Consider the following 16,904-nt stretch of genomic DNA (forward strand, 5'->3'; position numbering starts at 1 on the left):
TTCAAATAGTCTCAAAGTTTCAGACCTCATACTTAAGTAGTTTACCCATTTTAAGATGACTTTTGTACATGGTGAGAAATAGAGATCTAATTTCATGTGTATATCCAGTTTACTCAGAGTTTACTTGAAAGACCAGCATCCTTCCAATGCATGGTTTTTAGCACTTTGTCAACAATCAGTTAGCTGTCTGTCGGTTTGCTGGTTTACTGCTAGGGTCTCTATTCTGTTCTTTTAATCTATGGGTCTGTTTTTATGCCAATATCAATATGCCGATTTAATTACTAGAGCTTTGTAATGCACTTCCAAGTCAGGTAGTATAATGCCTCACGCTTTGCACTTTTTGCTCAGGACTTTGACTTTTTGGGTTCTTTGTGGTTCTATACAAATTTCAGTGTTTTTTATTTTTTTTCTAGTTCTGTAAAAAATGTCATTGGGATTTTGATAGAAATTGCAGTGAATTCACAAATCTCTTTGGGTAGTATGCTGATTTTTGGAAGTACTCTCATATGCATCTGTACCTTGTAAAATATAAAATTCTAGAATTTTAAATCTGTATACTCTTGTTGTTGTAACAAACACATTTATATTAGAGCAACACCAAAAATAACAATTAATCTAATATACATAATATCTTTTAAATGCTATATAGAAATCACATAGAAGGTAAGCCTTTGACTACCTGAGATTTTAATTCCCAAGAGCCAGTTTTGAATAAAATTTCATTTTCAATAAATATTCCTTCATCTAAGTTTATTTTTGAAGTTAATTAATAATTTTAAAATTTTTATTATTTATTTCTTAGGATTGCTTATAATTCAGGAAACCAGTAGACTGTCAGTCTCTGTTGTGCTATACCATGGCAAGGAAATGAACTCATGTAGATACATGTGATCTCTTCAATTGTTTATGCCTGGAATACAACATGAATTTAGGATATGGTTACAAAGGTTATGCACACTTATTGATAAAAATTATGCACACAATTTGCAGTCCAATTTTAGTATTAGGCACAAGAAATTCTAGCTAGTGTTTCAAAAAAATCACAGAAAGTAGAATTAAATGTTATATTTAGGGGCAGTTTTAGCATACTGGGTTAAGCCCATTCCTGGGATGCCTGAAACCCATATCAGAGTGCTGGCTCATGACCTGCTATGCTTCCCATCCAGTTTCTTGCTAATGCTTCCTGGGAAGTAGTAGATGATGGCCCCAGTACTCGCCCCTACTATCCACATCCAAGACCTGGATGGAGTCCTGTACACAAGGATTCAACCTGGCCCTGCTAAGTCTGCTGCTGGCATCTGGGGAGGGAACAAAGGAAGGGAAGATATCTCATTTCTCTATATGCATTTATCTCCACATCCTCCCCTTCTAGTAGATGAAAAGGAATAAACATTTTTTAAAACATAACTTTATTTTGATCTGCATAGATGTTTTGGTGCAGAAAATTTAGGGATCCATTCATACAAATGTTTTCAAAAAGTTCATTGAGTATACAAATTATGAAAAATATGCACAGTTTTTCAAAATTTTCCCCAAAATAAACCCCAAATTTAATTCTATCCCCCATAAATTTTTGATCACTCCCAAACATCATAATGCACATATTCTGTAAATGGGTTTTCAGGCTAAGCTTTTGAGCTTAAAGTCAGGAGACAATTGAAAATATGAAAGTAATTTTCTTCAGCTTTCAGTGGCTGTCACGATTAATGAAGGAGCAAAAGTAGGAAGGATTTGATTTTCCAATATATGCTTTATATTTTTATGATGGGTCAGTGGATTTTTATTGTTCCTTTAAGAATTTTATGGCTGCAGGACTTTACAGCAGATTTCTTCTCTAATGCTCACACCAAGGAAAGACGTGAACTGAGAAGTCATATACTCTTGGCCTAGTTCAGAATTTGAGGTGTGTTAAACAGCTTGCCTGAGAACAGAGAGAATGACAAATCGGTGGTACCTGGTAGCTCCTTTCTCGCAGGTAGAGATAGGGGTTGGAATTAAATTTAAGGAGACCTCTGCAATAGTTTCAGATCATTTCCTTACAATTGCACTCCACATTTTCAGAAATGGAAATCTCTATTTTAAACAGTGTTACAATGACAATGCTACTTGAGTCTGCAGAATTATGAGGTGGCCAGAAATGTTATCTAGCTTTTCTTTTAATTGGAAACAACTTTACCCAAATAGATGTCACTGAGTACATAACTAGAAATATTTGGATTTCTGCATTTTTAATTTCTGACATTTCAAGAAACTACACAGGATATGTTGAAAAGATTCCTGAAAGCTTGGGAGCAATTTAAGGTCTTTTTCAAGGTTCCCATGCATCACTTGAATTACCTATATATTTTTATCTGTTACCTATTGTATCTGAGGATAATTTATGTTGCTCTACATTTGTCAACATCAATTTCATTTGCCACAGGCCAGCCTATTTAAGTAGCAAATTCTAAGTATCTTAGAATATACTAGATGTAATTTGAAACCCACTACTTAATAACTTTTCCCTGCTAATCTCCAAGTTGAAACACTAAGACATATTAAGAAAAGGCTAAGTTTCTCATTTCTTTAATTATAATAAAACTAAAAATGGAATGTTAAAGAACTGCAGTTTATAGAAGAACATCTTTGAGGAATAGCTACAGTTTTACATTTTTTAGAGTTAGCAATCAAGTTTTTTTAAAATTTGAAATTTGCAAAATTATTTTCAAAATATTAGATCTTGGAAGAAATGATAGGTAGTTAATATTTACAAATGACATCAGTTTGGTAAAATAACAATTGACAAGTCTTGGGAAGTAACTCTATAAATAAATGGAATGCATTATCAGTAATACCAATAAGATTTTACATTTAAAGTTCATTTCAACTACAATTAAAAAGCAGAAGTAAAATAATTTCTATTGGGGGAGAAATTTTAACTGAACATAGAGTAAAATTGGTAGCAAAATTATCTGAAAATACAGATTAAGAAATTTTGATCACATGCAAATTAGAATCCAAAGGAATTGATTAATGATTGTGAGATTAATTTTTATGAAATGTGCTAGTAGTATAATACGTTTATGCAAATACCTCAGTTGCAATTTAAAGCTATGTTTAAAATATTGGAACTGTGATTGTTATTGTATGACACAGGGGGAACCCATATTGATAGAATGTTCTTGGAATGATCTCAAGCAAATTCCTTTAAAAGAGGATTCATAAAAATACTTGATCATTTTGTAAGAATTGACAAATAACCAGAGAATGGAATATTGTACATATACGCAATATACAAAGGTTTCTTTAAAAGTTCATGAAAATGCATATTAGGAAAAAACTGCACATTTCAAAAAAATTTTGACAAAAATAAACTTCTCTTTTAATTCCATTTTTTCCCACAAACTTTTGAAGTATCCTTGCATAATTTTTGGTGACTAGTTATGCATTTCAAGGAGTATTAAATTTTGATCATAGGTGAACAAAAACAGGTTATAGCATACACTTTTCTAAGATAATTGAAAGTAGGAGTTGAACAGATATTTTTTTACCTTCAAGTTCATGGAGGTGATATTCATAAAGCCGAAGGATGGAAGCAAACCAAGAGTCCATGGACAGAAATGGGTGTGTGTGTGTGTGTGTTTCAATGTGTACATGATTATTGTCAGCATATGTGAATTTTATTCAATCTTAAATGTAAGGGGATTCTGGCTAAAGCATGGATGAAAATTTTGGGCATCGTTCTGTGTGCGATAAGGCAGTCACACACAGCAGATCAAATGTGTGATCCCTGAGGACCTGGAGCAGTCAAATTCACAAAAGGCTGAAGTAGAATAGAGGGTGCCAGGAAGAGTTAGAGGAGAAGGGAGATTTGTTTAATGGCACAGAGTTTCACTTATACACAATAAAAAGTTCTCAATATGACTGGTGATCATGATTACACAGCAATGACTGTACACTTACTGTCAATCCACTTACTGTCAATGACCTGCATATTTTTAATGGTTAAATGAAGATATATCTTCAATATACCCTACCACAATGTAAAAACAAATGTTATCTATCTATCTATCTATCTAATCTATCTAGCTGGATCACTTTACTTCATATTGGCTTAATGTTTGTATGCTATTTTATTAGATGCTATGCCAATTTCACTTTGTATTATTGTAGTTGAATTTTCAAAGCACAGATGAGAATACAACACATAAATTAAAATTATTAAAGTTTAATTTAATCCAATGGATTGTGACTGTAATGAGAAACCTTGATACATCAGTTGTCATGGATAGATATGATAATTGGATGGCTTAGAATGCTGTTTTTTAACCTCATTCTTTCATAAATGCTTATTAGTAAACAGAATGTAAATATATAAGAAAATTCACAGAATATATAACAGCATTAAATTTTTGAAATTCTTGTGACATTTTCTGAAATCCTCGATATGTCACATATTAATTTTAAAGGATGTAAATTTTAAAATCGACTACTATTCAAATATTACTAATTTTATATTATTTAAATTGTATTTTACCCACATATTCTTAACACATGTATTAGGATATTATGATATATCTAATAGCATTTACTCTTGATTTCAAGACTTTATAAATATATTTATGGCAACATGGTTAAAGAAAAAAAATTGATCTAAGGATGTCAATGATGATGCCAGAAACTACAATCTTTTTTCAATCTGATCAATTTATTGACCTCTTAATTATTTAATATATGATATTCAGAATGATGTCTGTTTGTAAAATATTAAGGAACTTAGATACTTCTGTCATATCTGATGTTAAAATCCACCCAGATATGTTAAATAATTATTTGTAAAACATCTTAAGAACATATTAGAGCATACGATAGAGAGTATATGCAATTACTCTAACAAAGTTGGTGGTAAACATAAAGAGGAAACTAGCAAATAATACTGTTATGTATCAGCTTATTCTTTGTCCAACATATAATATGTTTATAAGGAAATAATTAATATTCTTTTGTATTTTACATATGGCAAACTTACTGTTTATGTTTAGTTGAGTGTAGTAAAATTCATCTGCGGTTGGACAATCCCTAGCACATAAATAATTATTTCACTAGAGCATTTTATCTCCTATAGCAGTTTATCCACTGAATCCAAATAAAAGTCTGAGTTGCTGCTGACTCGTTTGCTTTCTCTTTATTCATCTTCATTTGAAAATATATAGATTTAAATTTTCTTCTCTTTATTTACTACAGTTATTCTCTCTTCTTTTTCTTCTTTATTCTCACTGAAGATAGGAAACAAAGAAACTGTTTCATATGTATACAAAGTGATAGATATCCTGAGTAGAAATGTAAAAACTAAAGTTTATTTTAAGCAAGGGAATTCAGCATCATTTTGACCCATAGTGAGTCTACACTAGGCCTGCAGTGCTATATTATAAAGTAGGTCAGCAACTCTGCATACTCCAGAGCATTGCCTAACCAGCAGGCACTGGAAGTAACAAGTCTCCACAAGCTACTTGGAGGCACAGCTAAATTGTTCACCACTTACATTGTTTCAACTGTTAGGTGAGCCAAAATTTACAAAGCAGACATAATAGTGATCACTGTATTGTCAGGAAAATTGTAAAAGATGGCTGACTTCTATATTCAATCCCATTGAATAGCCCCATTGTGTCACTGGTTTCCACTGTGGCTATGTAAGGAGTTGGACAGCTTAAAGAATTTTACAGTGACTCTAACATTATTAATTGCAAAGTGTATGTTTCAGTAGCATGGTGTGCACTTGCTACATTGTGTGACAAACACATCTGTCAAGGTCCACATATGCTAATCATCCCTCAAGAAAATCCTATTTCCATGAAGTCCACTCCCGTGTTTCTCTCTTCTTAATCTCTGGAAACTACCTGTATGCTTTATACTTTAGGGATGTACCTATTGTGAATATTTCCCTCCAGTAAAAACATAGAATATGTAACCTTTCATGTATGCATTATTTCATTTAATGTAAAATGTTGGCAATTGTATACATTGTAGCATGTCTCAGCAATTCTCACCTTGGCTGGTGATCATCACAATATCTGCTGACCAACAGATACACAAACTTCAACCCTGTCCTGGAAAACTGTGTGGATCAACTCAACAAGCAGGCTCACTCAACACCAGAAGATCGCCCACGATTTGTGAAGGAGACAGTTACAGTGTCAGTGATAATCTCTGCACCAGTTACAACAACCAGGGCTCTAGCGTGTCCCAACTCTTCTCTCTTTCATTTCCTTGTTCCTTCTTCTTTTTTTTTTTTTTTTCAGTTGTTGAGACTAGCACAGACTTGAAGACCTAGGCAAGAGCAGACTTACTATGAAGCGCAAATCAATGTGAACAATCAGGGTGGAAGAAATGGGAGTTCATGGATGGGAATACCGTCTTCCCATCACCCAACTGATTCTAGCACAACCATGCTTAACAGATCCTTGCACTGCTGGTCCTACTCCTTTCAGGAACACTATGGTTTGTGTCTGTTGTGAATTTGATGGCAGGGCAGCATGGATGTCAGGACTATTAATGAACCTGGAAGGATGCCTCAGCCAAAGGAGAGAGGGAAAAGATAAATACTCAGGCCTCCTTTATCCAGTGGAGAATTTTGAGACAAATTCTGCACAGTCCGTGACTTTCCAATGGAATTGAACCCCAATTGCCCACAGAGGATTCTAGCTCATTAACACATACTTTGCCACATTTTCCTCTTTGTCTCTTTTCTACACAATTCTGTTTCTTGGATGTGAATTGCCTTCCAAAGTGAATACTTGCACCAAAATGCCTGTCCCTTGGTTTCTTTCACCTTAACCCACACTGAGGGAAGGCTTGATGTATATCTTTACCTCTCAAAAAGGTCATAGTCTTGTCTTGTGCCAACTATTTTTTTTTTCTTTTCACAAAGGTGCTTCTTCAAAGAATATTTCCAAGAAACAGTGTCAGAATCCTCACCAATGTTGTTATACTTTTTGCAACAGAAAAGTAACTTAATGAAAAAGTGCTTGCTATCTGATGATCTTTTTTGAAAATATATTGTCATATTATTTGAAGAAGGGAGAGAGAGAGAGAGAGAGAGAGAGAGAGAGAGAGAACGCTAGATCATTTATCTGTAGATTCACTCCCTAAATAACCATAACAGCCAGGGATGTTAGTCCTAAGTCAGTAGTCAGAAACTCCATCCTGTTCTGCAACTTGAGTGACAGAGTCCTTGGACCATCATTGGCTGCCTTCTGTGGTTCAGTAGCAAACTTGAAGAGAAGTGGAGTAGCCAGGACTACTACTTTCAGATATGGGACACTGGTGACACAAGCAAGAGTGTAACACAAGGCACCATAATACCAGCCCTGTTATATTTCTTAAGCCCCTTTTATTGTAAATCATCTTATTCTGCAACACACACACACACACACACTTGATTTATTAGAGAAAACAGGACTTTTTCCCATTGCATTATCTCAAATTCTTATTTGCTTGATTGCTTTCTTTGGAATTCTTCTTTACTTTTCTTCTGTATTTTTTAAAGATATATTTATTTGAAATGCAGAGTTACAGAGAGGCAGAGGCAGAGAGAGAGAGAGAGAGAGAGAGAAAGAAAGAAAGAGGTCTTTCATCTGTTGGTTCACTCCCCAAATAGTTGCAATGGTCGGAGCTGGGATGATCTGAAGCCAGGAGCTAGGAGCTAGGAGCTTCTTTCAGGTCTCCCATGTGAGTGTAGGGGTCCAAGGACTTGGGCAATCTTCTACTGCTTTCCCAGGCCATAACAGAGAGATGGATCAGAAGGGAAGCAGCTGGGACTCTAATCAGTGCCCATATGGGATGCCAGCACTACAAACTGTGGCTTTACCCACAGCACCACAACACCAGCACATCTGTATTTTTAATTTTTTTTATCTCTTTAGTCCAAGTGGTGTTGTAATTGGTGTTAAGCATTCTCCATTACATCATTTAGGTGTGAAATAATGTAAAAGTATTGCAATTTTATTGACAGTAAGACAATTGGTACATTTAATTCATGTCACTCTGATGTCTCCATTGTAAAATTCCCAGTGACAATTACACCTCATTCTTATTAAAAATTTTGATGGTCACTATATAGATATACACTTCACTAGGTATTGGGTAAATGGTGTCTCCAATGTTCTTATTTGCTTGGAATTGTTTAGTTGGAAATATTTTGTATATAAATCTTCCCCTAACCAAGCATGTAGCTATTTAAAACATTACATATATGTAAAATACATATATAGAAAATGTATAACACAAATGCTTAGATGTGCAGGAATTGGAGCTTTTCATATTTTAGAAGGAATATAACAGTATGTAGCTTCTTTAGATAACATTATACATGTTGCTCAAATTTTTAAAACAGACTTATCATATGATCCAGTGATACCAGTTCTTTATACAAAAGAATCAAATCACCATCTCAAAGGGTTAAATGCACTCCCACATTCATTGAGGTTTTTTTTTACAGTATCCAAGAAAAAATCCAAATATCCATTAGCTGATGCCTCGATAAAGAAAAAGTTGTACATACAAATAATGAAATAGGGCTTAGTCTTAAAAAAATCATTTGTGATAAAATAATGAACCAGAAGTATGTTATATACTTAAGTAGTGAGTTATTGAAGGATAAATACTGCATCTAACCTGTTGGATGAGACCTCCTAAAATATTGAAATGTGCAGAAGAAAACAGAATGATGGTTATCAGGTGGTAAGGTGAGGGGAATGTGGGTACTTGTAGATCAATGGACATAAAGTTATGGTTATACTAGATGAATATATTCCAGAGGTCTGCTGTATAACGCAGTGTCTCTTATGACAATGAGGTATTGTGCACTTTAACATTGAGAGAGTATATCTCATTAAGGGTTCTATCAAAAACACAAAATACAAAGAGGTAAAAAGAAAGTTTTGATACTGATGGTAACATGAAAAAACTTCCAAACCTATATGAATATTTATGTGAATTTTTTTGTGTACCATAATAAAGTTTTAAGATCTCTTTGTGATTCTTTTTCTATTTAGAATTGTAAAGAAATCTTGCTGAATGTTTGGCTAAAATTTTATTTTAAACAAAGACCTTATTTGTTTACTTGAGATGCAGAGTTACAGAGAGAGGGGGAGACAGAGAGAAAGGCCTTTCATCCACTGGTTTACTCCCCAAATGGTTGCAATGGCCACAGCTAAGACTAAGCCCTATTTCATTATTTGTATGTACAACTTTTTCTTTATCCAGGCATGGATATTTGGATTTTTTCTTGGATACTGTAAAAAAAAACCTCAATGAATGTGGGAGTGCATTTAACCCTTTGAGATGGTGATTTGATTCTTTTGTTTAAAGAACTGGTATCACTGGATCATATGATAAGTCTGTTTTAAAAATTTGAGCAACATGTATAATGTTATCTACAGAAGCTACATACTGTTATATTCCTTCTAAAATATGATCTAAACCCAGGAGCCAGGGACTTCTTCCAGGTCTCCCACACATGTGCAGGGGCCCACGCACTTGGTTCGTCTTCCAAAGCATTCCCAGGTCATAATGGAGAGCTGGATTGGAAGAGCAGAAGCTGGGACAGGTACCAGTGCCCATACTGATGCCAGCACCACAGGCAGAGGCTTAGCCTACTATACCGTAGTGTCGACTGCTAAACATTTCTTGGAATAATTTACTTTGTGTGTTTTTGTCTGTCAACTTAATAATGTTTAGATTAATTTCTCTCAGCTTTGTTTTAAAATATAACATGTTGGGTGGTTATCAATGAATTGCAAAAACTTTATACCCAAAGAGTAAAATTAAAATAAATGAGGAAAGCCTATCAGATTTGCACTATTAAACTATGGTAGGAATAAACTAATTTCAAATTCACTTGTCATATAGAATAGAAAATAAGGCTGGCTCTTTTTTCTTTCTGTATGCATTAGTAAATTCAGTATCATAAAGTAAACAGGAAAAGGGAGAAGAAAAAGTTCAACTGATTATAGTATTGAGCCATCAATATACCCACAGTATGTGTGTTTTACATAAGTTGATTGTTTAATATTTCCATTTGGGTTGCTATTTGCTGAGTGATATTTAAAATTTCAGGATCATACTCAGTCACAGATACTACTGAAATGCACCTGTAGCACCAGTGCTTCTTACAGGCAGACTTTTCATTTTGGAGCTAAAATGGTTCAATGCCGCAGACTTCTAGGAGTAAAGAAATCAATCCCTGTGTTGGTTCTATAGCAGAGGCACTTGGGATTTATCTGACAAGTGATGAGCTCTCAGCCATTTTTTGGGCTGTTCCCCTACAGCACTATTCACAGTTTTCAATAGGAATTCTGGCCAATTGCAGCAAAAGGAGGAAGAAAAGGAGCAGGCGAAAAATAGAAGTCAAATGTTAAAAAATAAAAGTAACAATGAATGTGAACTCTGTGACCTCAAATAAAAGGGGGGAAATGTACAAAGTATGGTGCTGAACAAAGCCTTGCTGGAATAAAGAAAAGTTTTGGTTCTCTGCCTGTGCAGCTTGCTTAATATATCCAATTTAACTATGGATACTTTTTCAGTGTGTTCTTTATTTCACTACAGTGTTATATCCACATCAGCGTTACCCACTATCTCACAGCATTTGCAAATCAACTAAGTATTCCAAAGCATATTCTGATAATCTGAATTATAAAATGTACTTAACATTTCCAGAATAGAGTAAATTACAAATTTCAAAGGGTTTTCAAGGACTTATAAGAAATATAAGAAGAAAAAAAACTCTCCTAATTTCACTTTAGCCATGTCCACTTAATATTATCTTCTCTGTTTTATATGTAAATATATCTTCAAAATTGGTGAAACATACAAAACATTTAATTTTGAAGAGATCTGCAATAACCACCACATTCACATTTATGCTTATTATAGTAATTATTTCTTTGATCAATGAAGTTTAATTTTTGACATGTAACAAAGAAATCAAAATCATGATTTTCATCTTTTTCATTGAGTCATGTTGGATACTTTTAAAAAGTACAAACCTTATAAAATTCAATACTTTTCACTTATTTGTACAGCATGTCACCAATACTCAAGTGACAAAAAAAATACCCAGCATTGCTTAAAAATATTCTCATTCCCCTTTTGGCCACAGCACCTCCAGGTTTCCATGACTGGGGAACACTGAGGTTTATGTCACAGTATGCTAGCCGTGCCTGATGTTGAGCTTCATATAAATGGGAAAGTTTGTCTGTACTTTGTGAAGTCCTTCTCTATTTTTGTGGAAGTCAACATCTTTTGAAAATTATAAATGGCAGTATTAACTTTCTTCTGGTCTTTATATAAAGTGTTTACATACGCTCAATTAAAACATACTACATTGCACAGCTTGTTGCACTCATGAATCAGTCACCCAAACCAAGATAACGAGTGTGTCAACCACCTACAAAAGTGTCACTGACCGCCTTGCAGTCATCTGCTGTCGCCTGCTCATCACAGTCATCGCTAGGAAACCACCTTGCTTCCTTTGACCATGGGTTATTTGCACTGTATAGTATTTTGCATAATGGAATCATAATTTTTATATGGCTTCTTCACATAGGGTAATAACTTTGAGAAACATCCTTATTGTTGTATTTTGTTACAATATGCAATTTGTTAATTGTATTGTTGAGAAGCATTCCAATTTACTCATACACTAAAATTCATATATCTATTCATCTACTAATCAGAATTGGATTCTCAAGTTTTTGACTATTGCAAATAAAACTGCTTTGAACATTCAAATATGTATTTTTTTCACAGTAATTTCCTTTGGATAAACACCTACGAGTGGATTGACTGGAGCATATGTATCCATATATTTAATTATTAACTAACTTCCTATTTTCCATGTGGCTCTAGTTTATGGATTCTTAATGGAGAATGATAATGATTCATGTAATGGGCTTATTTACCACCCACGTATCTTTTTGTCTGAGGTATCTATTTAAGTATTTTACTGTCCTTAACTGAGCTTTTTGCCTTCTTGTTATGGATTTGTGAGAATTATGTTGGCAGGGTGGATGCATGTACTTGACAGATATACAAATATCTTCCATGGATGAGCTTTTCATGTTTCAAAATGTCCCAAGAAAAGAAGGTTTTAATTGCTGTGAAGGCCAGTTTTTTGTTTTGTTTTGTTTTTACTACGTGATCCTGGCTTTTATTAACTACTTAAAACATCTGAGCAAACCTCATGCACTTTTTGTCACTTCTGCCTGCTTTATATCATTTCATTGTTTGTTCGTAATTGAATATGAGAGTTTTCCATACAGTATGAATGTAATTCTTTTATAATTATCTCACAGTGTCTTAGATTGTGATCATGGTTGAACTAATTTATGAAACTAATGTGGAAATATGAACTGCACACTTCAAATTGGTGGATTTCATGGTGTGTAAATTATATCTCAATATAGATATTTAATTCTTATTCATTCTATTAACAACATCTTAATAGAGCAGAAATTCTCAATTTTCATGTAAATGTTCACTTATTTTAACAGATCATGTGCTTTTGTTTTCATTTCTATGAAACATTTACATAATCCAATGACATAGAAATTGCTTTATGATGTTATTTGTCTCATTATTTTTAAAATTTGTAGATAAAATTATATGCTTTGAACATATGATATGATATTGAGAAGTATATATATGTATATATATATATATATATCAGAATAAACTGATCTGATTAATACATGCATTGCCTAACATAGGTGTTTTGTGGTGAGAAAACTTTACATCCATTCAGCACTTTTCACAAATGCAATATATTATTAACAGTAGTCATCATATTATATCATAGATTTTATTCCTCTTATTTGACTGGAATTTTGCAAATGTACATTGAGGTCTTTGGTCTGGTTTGAGTTTATTTTATATATAATGTGAGGTGTAGATTTAATTTTATTTTCTTGCATGTCAATATGTAGTTGTCTCTGCGACATTTGTTGCAAAGATTATTTATTCTCAACTGAATTACCTTTGCATCATTCTTGAAAATCAATTAATTGTGCAAATATGAGTCCAATTCTGAACTTCCCATTCTGTTCCGCTAATACACTTGAAAATAATGATAACACTACTATGTTCTCTTGAAATGTAACTGGATAATAAACCTTGAATCAAGTTTTGTAATTTTTCAAGATTTGTTCTTCATTTTCAAAACTATTTTGACTCCAGGAACCTTTACATTCCCATTATTTTTCTTTACGATTTATTTATTTATTTGAAGTCATAGTTACAGAGAGAGAGAGAGAGTAAAAAAACAGAGAGAGATAGATCTTCCATTGGCTGGTTCACTCCCCAGATGGCCACAAATGCCAGGACTGGCCCAGGCTGAAGTCAGGAACCAGGAGTTTCATCCATATCTTCCTTATGGGTAGCAGGGGCCCAAACACTTGTGCCAGCTTCCTCTACTTTTCCCAAGCCATGAGCAGGGACCTGGCTCAGAAGTGGACAGCCAGGACTTGAACTCGTGTCCATGTGGGATGCCATCATTGCAGGTCCCAGCTTTATCAGCTATGCCACAATGCTGGCCCTGCCCATTAGTTTTAAAATCACTTTTTTCAATAAAAGTTTATGGGATTTTGATTGGGATTACATAAATGCTATAATTTGAAAAGAATTTATATTTGAACAATATATGAGCAATATTCAAAAGGTTCATGGAAAACATGCATTATGACCAAAAAAAATTGGATTTCAAAACCTTTTTCAACAAAATGAACTAATACTAACTTTTTATAGAATATTTAAATTGGGAAGTTATTATGGCTCAGTGAATTAAACTCCAGCTTGGAATCAAGCATTCCATATTGGATTGACAGTCTGAGTCCCAGGAAATAGGAAGCTGGATACCCAGGTAGCGTCTGAACCTCTATGCCGCCCATGGTTACATTTTACAGGTGTCTCCTCTCTAATGCCTGAAGCATCCCTTTCTGTGAGTCACAGGAGTCTTGTTTTCTCCCCTGATAGACTCGAGAATCTGGCTGCTGGTTGTAGCTTGCTTACATCCTAGAGTGCTGATTGCTCCTAGGGAATCTTTGTTCCAGCTGCTTGTGGCAGGTTTCTACACCCTGCTTTTGCTGCGCGGTATTGGTGGCCGACTGCCCACTGAATGTAGACCCACTCTGGCCTTCCCAGACCAGCAGCCTTCTCTGCCACAGCTACCATTTCTACAAAAAAGATCTAAACTCCTTCTTTGAGAGTAAACTCCTTCCCAGATTGTCTCCTTTTTGTGTCCTCTCCTTCAACCTACATAGAAAAAGTGGATTTCAAAAACTTTTATCGAATCATATAGAGTATTCCATATAGTCCCTATATGGCAGAGATTAATAATTCATTGTATTAAATTTCCAATTTGGATTTTTTAATTAGTTCTGTCTGTGGTTGGACACAAATTAGCATAGAATTGCAAACAATACCCTTGAATCAAGGAACTTCTGAATGACAAGAATTTCAGTTGTGTGTTGGGACACTGGCTCTGCCAGGCCTGCTGTGCATTTGGGGGACTTCACTCTGTATCATTTTGTTGATGCTTTGTTCACCTCAGAGTTTCACCCACAGATGTACTGATCAGGACTCAGCTGAAAACCCTGCAGAAAATTGCAGATCTGCAGGCTGCTCCCTCCACTACCCTGCAACCTCCTCTTGCCTTCCAGCGCTCTTCACTCCACCCCTCAAAACAGGAAAAGTGCAGGGCTCTCAGCACAGGGCAAGCAGCCTGGCACTTCCTCCAGGCAGCAGCCGCACCAGGCATGGGCTCCGCTTGTCCACTTCCCATCGCCTGAGCGTCATGCATCTTCATTAATCCATCCTTCCCCTGGGATGCTGCTTCCTGATTACTCGTGTTTTTAGAAGCTCTCCTCCCAGGATTACATCTTAATTTACGCCAACGTGAACACAAACACTCAATTCCACTGTCAGATAGAATTATCAACTCAAAAGTATCCCTTCAAACGTCTCCATCTGTGAAAAATCTGTGAATAGCCTTTGCTGGATGCTTGCTTTAGCTCCCAAACTCACCCTAACCAAAAGGAAACTGCATTATGTCCTTAAACTCCTCAGGTTGGAACTGGTTTTGCATTTGTCAGGTTCTTGTCCTATGGTCTGCTTTAAGATTTTATTCCTGCTTGAAATAAAAATATATAGAAATATGTAGAAAAACTCAGGAAAATCTGTGATTTTGCCACATTTTAAGTATGAAGTGCATCATATTTAATACTTTCTCCATTTGTCTTCCCCTGTAACCTTGTGAGGGCTTATCAAGCTCTTGGGACCCACACATTTTTCTCTTCATAGACTCACCTTACTTCAGCCAGAACGTCAGTCCATGAGCACAGGAAGAGAAGGAAAGGAGCATATTTAAAAATAGTTAATATTTCTTATTAACAGTCTCAGTATCCAAAGCCCATTATTAACCTAGCCAGTAGCTCTCTCTCTCTCTCTCTCTCTCTCTCTCTCTCACACACACACACACACACACACACACACACCCACACCCATAATGCTTTAATGGTAGGGAAAGTTTTCAGTGGAGGCCTGAAAATTTCAAATTCTAGAAGAGTGATGCTTGTATTATGTAACTGCTGCTGCGTAACAATTTACCTTAAAGGGGCAGCGTAAAACAACACACTGGAACCCCGGCACAAGGAGATTCTGTTGTGTTCATCCCAGTCTCTCAGAAAGCTGTGGTCAAGTTTCCCTGCAGGGCTGCATCTCCCACGAAGGCTCAAGGAAGGGCAGAGCCACTTCAAGACTGTGCATGGGGAGGTGGGTAGGACTCATTCAGGAACTGAAGGTGGCCTGAGGGCAATGCTTTCCCACATAGTATAGACAAAGGTTCCCACAGTTCCTTGCTGTGTGGGTGTCCTCCTCATATCTAGCAAGAGAAACTGTTGGCTAACAGGGTGGCAGTCACATTCTTAGGCTACCCCAGCCCAAGCTTCCTTCCATCAGCTTTGCCGTACTTTTGTTGGTGAGGAAACAGCCACCAAGGAAAAGTTCACCAAGACACCAAATCATGTTTAAACTGTAAGTATATCCAATTCTCATATGTTAATTAACAAAAAAATGAAACAGGATGTCAGCCTGCTGTTATTTGGATAGAAGGAAAGCCAGTTGCTGTCTCTTGTGACAGTCCAGGAATCTAAATAATAGTTTCTGTAATAATTGGCCCCAAGTGGCCAGGGATTGCTTAATGACTGACAACGTTCCAACTTAGTGCCTACTATAAAAAAGCAGAATAAGCATTCTTAACCTGTGCAATAGGATGCCCCATTTCTAATTAGCCTGGCTACTTTTCCAGACCAACGTCCTGAAGTCAGACTCAAAGCGGTCTCTTTATTTCCACCTTGAAGTAATTCCAGTCTTCTGACTGCTTTGATTCTCTGCCAAAATATAGATAGCGATGCCTGACTCCTTTGCTAAAATGAGCTCAGAATGAATGGCTGTGGCTTTTCTCACTTGGTCAGTCTTCATTTATTTCGACAATGTATTTAAGAGGAGAGGTAATTACCCGGGGTGTGGATCCAAGGCTGTGGGAGTCAGAGGGGCACCTGAACACCTGAGCTTAACACACATACTTAAGCAGACATTGAAAGTATCCATACATCACAGATGGAGGGTGGATTTATTTATTTATTTGTGCTTCCATTGATTTTGGCTAGTAGGGTTTGTGAATGACATATTTTATGTTTATAATTTTAAAACAATGGTGCAAGTGATTTTCTTTATCCTGCACCCAAGGATTGCTTGAGAGTCTTCCCTGATGTGAGATGAGAATAATGATGTATTCAGTGGGTCTCAGTTCCCACATACATTTTGCTCTGAACCTCTTACCACATTGAAAATGACACTTTCACAGGATTTCC

At 35.5% G+C, this 16,904-nt stretch overlaps 1 pseudogene; it reads left to right on the forward strand.

The window, feature by feature from the left end:
• LOC133766394 (large ribosomal subunit protein eL6-like) overlaps positions 1-16,904 on the forward strand; it is a 152,588-nt pseudogene that overhangs the window by 126,097 nt on the left and 9,587 nt on the right.

The sequence above is a fragment of the Lepus europaeus genome, chromosome 9 (genome assembly GCF_033115175.1).
Source record: "Lepus europaeus isolate LE1 chromosome 9, mLepTim1.pri, whole genome shotgun sequence".
Classification (NCBI taxonomy): Eukaryota; Metazoa; Chordata; class Mammalia; order Lagomorpha; family Leporidae; genus Lepus; species Lepus europaeus.